The following is a 6,000-nucleotide window of genomic DNA, read 5'->3' on the forward strand; positions in this document are numbered from 1 at the left end:
ACAGGATTAGCATGTGACTGTCAGACTATAGACATCAGCGTGGTGCTGGTTCACCCTGTAAGGACATGCAGTCAAACGCTGAAGTCCAGGACTGACTCTCTATGATCACTTAATTTTTTTGCTTTATTTAAAAAAAAAAAAGCCTTCTGGTGTATGCCTTGTACAAGTCACCGATTAGCCAATATTTTTAATAAAATGCATCTGCCAAAAGTGAAAGCGACAAGAACATTGTGTGGGAGTAGAAGAATATGTCTGAAAACAGCTGAAGACCCAGGGGAAGAATGTTGCTTTTACCTATTTCCGCCTGGAAATGAACCAACTCTGGATAACACAAGGTATTCTGGTGAAAAAAAACGAGCGGAAATCTCTTGACCATGACAGCGCTATGAAGTAAATTCTATGGACAGTCTGTACTTATTAAAGCCTCTACTTATTAAAATGAATGAGCCACATATGTAATTTTCAATTTTCTAGGAGCTGCATTTAAAAAAGGAAAAAGGTGAAATTCATTTTAATATCATAGTTTATTTAACCCAATATATCCAAAATATCCTTTCAAACTGTAATCAATATAAAAAATTATTGAGCTAGTTTACATGGTTTAAACGTCTGAAATCCTGTGTATATTTTATAGTTATCCATGTCTCAGTTTGGAGGTGCCATATTTCAAGTGCTCAAATAGCCAAATATGGCTAGTGTCTACAACTATAGGGCAGTGCAGTACCGTGCAGTTAGGAATTCAGGCTCTGGAGTCAGAGCTCTAGATCTGAATTCGTTCTCCACCAATTTCTAAAACACAATTTGGGAAATCTCTGGATTTAAGAAAGTATCCGTTTTTTTTTCCCACATGGACTTCTCAGAGCTATATACTAATCCATACACTAAGGTGGCTTATGAATTTCTAAGTGAAACATAGCATACAACATATGCTATAATTTATCATAACACTCTTCTTTCACACGATATCCTGTATAATTACTGTACCAACAAACACTTTGATGTTATAAACTACTATACATATATATATGCAGATACCAGCTATTAAGATGATTCCATGATGTCTAAGGGTTATAGAAAACTCAGCATCACTTGACCCAGCTGATCATGCCCTTCTCCTGGATGCATTTTCTTTATTTGACTTATAGGAAACCATCATTTTCTGATTCCTCTTACACCTCATTAGCCATGTCTCAGTAATCCTTATTGGCCATTCTACCTCTTGCTAAACTCGTAATGTTGTAATGCCCTGATCCTTATCCTTTGAACTTCTGGATTCTCACTATAATTCCCTAGTTGATCTTATCTCCTCCCATTGTTTAAAACTGTCAAGATCATGTTGAGACCCAAATATAAATCCACCTCCCCAACATTTCTGCTGAGCTACTGTACATCACAGCTTGGATTATTATGCATCTAAATTTGACAAGTCCAGGGAATTCCCTGCTGGTCCAGTGGTTAGGAGTCCGAGATCTCACTGCTGATGGCCCAGGTTCAATTCCTGTGAGGGGAGTTAAGATCCCACAAGCTGCGTGCAACAGCCAAAAAAATATATTTTTTTTGACAAGTCCAAATATAACCTCCACCCTGTCAGACTAGACCCACTCCTCATCTTCCCTCAGTAAATGGCACTTCTGTCCACTTAGCCAATTAATTGGGCCAAGGTGTCATCCTTGATTTCTTTCTCTACATTACACATCACATCTAGTCCTTCAATAGCTTTGGTTAGCTCTAACTTCAGGGTAGATCCAGATTTTGACTACTAACCATCATCTTCATATCTACCCTCACCCAAGTGACCCTCATATCTCATGTGGACCACAGTCATCTCCTAACAAATCTCTTTGCTTTTACCACAATCTTTCTTTTTCACCTCTCAAAACCTGTAATGATTTGTTATCACTCAGAATAAAACCCAAACTCCTTACCAAGAGCTAAAGGGCATTGCATAATCTTGCCCCTACTTATGTTTCTAAGCATAGCTCTTAAAAATTCTGCCTGTTGGGACTTCCCTGGTGGTGCAGTGGTTAAGAATCCGCCTGCCAATGCAGGGGACATGGGTTCACACTCTGGTCCGGGAAGATCCCACATGCCGCGGAGCAACTAAGCCCGTGCACCACAACTACTGAGCCTGCGCTCTAGAGCCCACAAGCCACAACTACTGAGCCCACGAGCCACAGCTACTAAAGCCCGGGCGCCTAGATCCTGTGCTCCGCAACAAGAGAAGCCACCACAATCAGAAGCTCTCACACCACAATGAAGAGTAGCCCCCGCTCTCCACAACTAGAGAAAGACGGCACGCTGCAACGAAGACACAACACAGCCAAAAATAAATAAATAAATAAATTAATTAATTAAAAACAAACAAACAAAAATGCTGCCTGTTGTTCACTCTAAAATAGCCATTCTGACCTTCTTGCTATTCCTCAGATAAGCCAAGCTTTTTGCTGCCTCAGGGCCTTTGCACTTGCTATTCCCTCTAACTTGATTATTCCTTCAAATAATTGAATAGATCTCTTGACAACCCATTTCATTCAAATGCCACCTTTCTTCAAAGGAGCATTCTTCGACCACTCTATCTGAATATCTCCCATCTGCAATACTCTACATAGAATGTACCACTAATTGATAATATTATATTTTAGTTTCCTCTTTCATTGTTTATTTCTTTAAAAAGTAAGATTCATAAGGGAAGGCATTTTGTATGTCTTTTCTACTACTGTATTCCTAATGCCTAGAAAAATGCCTGTCACATGGTAGACATTCAATCAATATTTATTGAATGAATGTATGTTACATTTTTTAAGACGTGGCTAGAGAAAAATTGATAGAATAATAGGAAACTTTTTTTTTTTTCAGGCAAGGCTTTATTGGGCCTCCTGCAGCAGCAGGGGGGAGAGATAACAGACAACAGGTTCCCTTGCTTGTGCGTTCCCTGAGGTGGGTGTCGAGCTTGTTCCTTATATGGGGTGAGGGTAGGGGTGTGTCCAGGGGTCGGGCCACAGGGGTGGCTTAGGTGTTTTGCCCACCCTCTGGTGGTGTCGAGTTCAGGGGCTGTGCTCAGTACCCTGTTTTTGCTCTGGGCTCTTCAAAAGTGGCAGTTGGGTTTTTTGGTCTCTTTGTATCTTCTGTCCACGCACGCAGTTATTTTTAGTCCCTTAAAATTTCTTTGTATTTTGTTGTTCAAGGAGAGGTGCACTCAGCAGAGGGTCCCAGGTCCCAGCCTGTCTCATTCCCCCCTGAGAGACTCTACACCCTTATTCTTAAGGGGTAAGGGGCTGAAGGTCTCTTCTCCTGAAGCTTCTTTCTGCTGGACAGAGGCCACAGACCCTAGCCTACCCTAGAGGTGTAGAAGTCCCTCGCTGACTGTTCTAAGGACCTGTAGGGACCTGGGCCACTTTCCGCTGGAATAGGCTGAATTTCTTGAGCCATCATGAGCCTTACTTCAAACTGTTGGGGCCTACATTCTTACCAGTAAAATTCTTTATAGAATTTGAAAACTTCAGCTATTAAGTACTAAATAGTACTTTAAGATTTGCTGTGTTGGGACTTCCCTGGTGGTGCAGTGGTTAAGAATCCGCCTGCCAATGCAGGGGATATGGGTTCGAGCCCTGGTCCGGGGAGATCCCACATACCGCGGAACAACTAAGCCCGTGTGCCACAACTACTGAGCCTGCGTGCCACAACTACTGAAGCCCACGCGCCTAGAGTCCGTGCTCTGCAATATGAGAAGCCCGTGCACTGCAACGAAGAGTAGCCCCCGCTCGCCGCAACTAGAGAAAGCCCGTGAGCAGCAACGAAGACCTAACGCGTACAAAGATAAATAAATAAATTTATTTTTTTTAAAAAATGGTTCAAGATTTGCTGTGTTGATTCACAAAAACCAGACACCTCCTTTTCTGTCTCTGCCCTCTTTCTCTATAGGAGGTCAGACCAAGTCCCTTCAGCCAGAAACTAATGATGATAATGATCATGATCATATCAACCACACCTAATATTTATTGCGTGTTTAATGGATGTCAAGATCTTTTCTACGTGCATTATATGAATTATCGCATTTAATCTTCACAGCTGTTCTATTAGGTAGATACTATTATGACCCTATAGAGGACGAACCTGCAGCACAGAGAGGAGTGTTAACTCACCCAAGACTGGTGAGTTAGCTAGTTAGTAAAGTAGGGACCCAGGACCTGAAAGCAGGCACTTTGACTCTATACTATTCCCTCTTCTCCCTAGAAGGCCTCCCCAGGGCAGAAGACACCAGCCAGAGTTCATTTTCTTTGTAGTGGTTCCTGGATCAACAGGAGGTCCCCCTCCCCTTTCTTCTGCTAAAGATTTAAAGCCCAAAATTTCCATGCATATCAACTTTTACAAATAAGTGCATAGCCAGCTGTATGAAGGCGGCGCTGTGGGTCCTCCCATTTAATGACTGAGGTTATCACAGCACATTCAGTTATTCTCCCTCACAGCAAGATTATTTCAAGTGGAAAAGGATGATATATTACCTTGTTTAAGAGAAAGTTAACACCTTCTTTTTGGGAGGGAAGAGAAAAGCAAGGGTTTTATCATGCAGATATGCCTCTTCTTCCTGAGGGAGATTAGAGAGGGCCCACATGACAGATTAGTCATTGGGGCTGACCAGAAGATTCTAGACTGGTTGATTAAGATTACATTTCTGGGGAAGGTCAAAACTGCAAGTCAGGTATTAAGCCTAGATTTGGCATCATGGGCTTTAGCACAAGTGGCATCATTTGGGGCCTGTGATTTTCTTTTTAACAGATAAATATGGTCAATTGTTAAGATTTGACAAGATTGAGTGGCAGATATTTATTATATTATTTTCTATATTTCATAAGTTTGAAATATTTCACAAAATCTTTTTAAAAATAAAAAGATTTGGAGTACAATTGGGCCTTAATTCTAAATAACAGATTTGACCAGCACTGCCTTTCCAAATTAACCAATTCTTTGACCAAACAGACTGAATTGGCTACTTTTTGTTGTCAGCCCTGGTGATACATTTACTCTTCCCAGTAGAGGTGACTATGTAATGAAACCTTTGGTTAAACAATAGAATACATAGTATAATTCCCCTCATTCGATTTTTTAAAAAAATCTATGAAATTCTTTCTTACTAGCTCACTTGTAAGCCCAACATGCAAAAGAGCCAAGCACAAGATGGGATGAGGGCCAGAGATCCAAGAAGCTGGTTTGAAAGCTACTGTACAAATACAAGTAACATGCATGAATGTGGCTTAGTGTGTTTGCTCTTTTGGCTTCAGGAATTTCTTCTGGTTTCAAATCTAAGATTCTTCTCTCTGCTCTCCACAGAGCACCAGTGCGGTACTTGCTGGGACTAAATCCATAAGAACCAGGAAACTGAGGAGCCCGGTGCTGCTCAGTCAGAGGACGGTGCCTCCTCCAGAGCCTGTCTTCATGGCCTCTCTTGAGTAGGACAGATTGGACTTCTTTCTATGACAGCTGTGCTTTAAAAGGGCAAAAACATGGGCATTCCCTGGTGGTCCAGTGGTTAGGACTCGGCGCTTACACTGTTGCGGACCTGGGTTCAATCCCGGGTCGGGGAAATAAGATCCCGCGAGGTGTGCGACCAAAAAATAAATAAAAAAAAATAAAAGAGCAAAAGCAAACGCTTTTAGGTCTCTGAAGGCCCAAGCCCAGACTAGCACAGTGTTACTTCTTCCATGCCCTTTCGGTCCAAGCAAGCCCTAAGGCCATCCCAGATTCAGTGGTAGACAAGTAGACTTCACCTGTTGATTGGAGGAGAAAAATGCACGTACAGGGATGAGAGGAGCTGTTGAAGGCTATCCTTAGGAACTATGTTCCAGAGTGTTTGACTGCGTGTGGATAAATGAGACACTGGGGTCAAAGGGTGAGTCCAGGCTGGTGGTTACGCAAACAGGGTTGTATCGAATAGCCAAAATGACTCAATGTAATGATCTCAGAGAGGCAGCAGTTAAGTGGTGGCATGAAGCGAGATCTTAA

This window comes from Balaenoptera borealis (genome assembly GCF_965194805.1).
Source record: "Balaenoptera borealis genome assembly, chromosome: 17".
NCBI classification, from domain to species: Eukaryota; Metazoa; Chordata; class Mammalia; order Artiodactyla; family Balaenopteridae; genus Balaenoptera; species Balaenoptera borealis.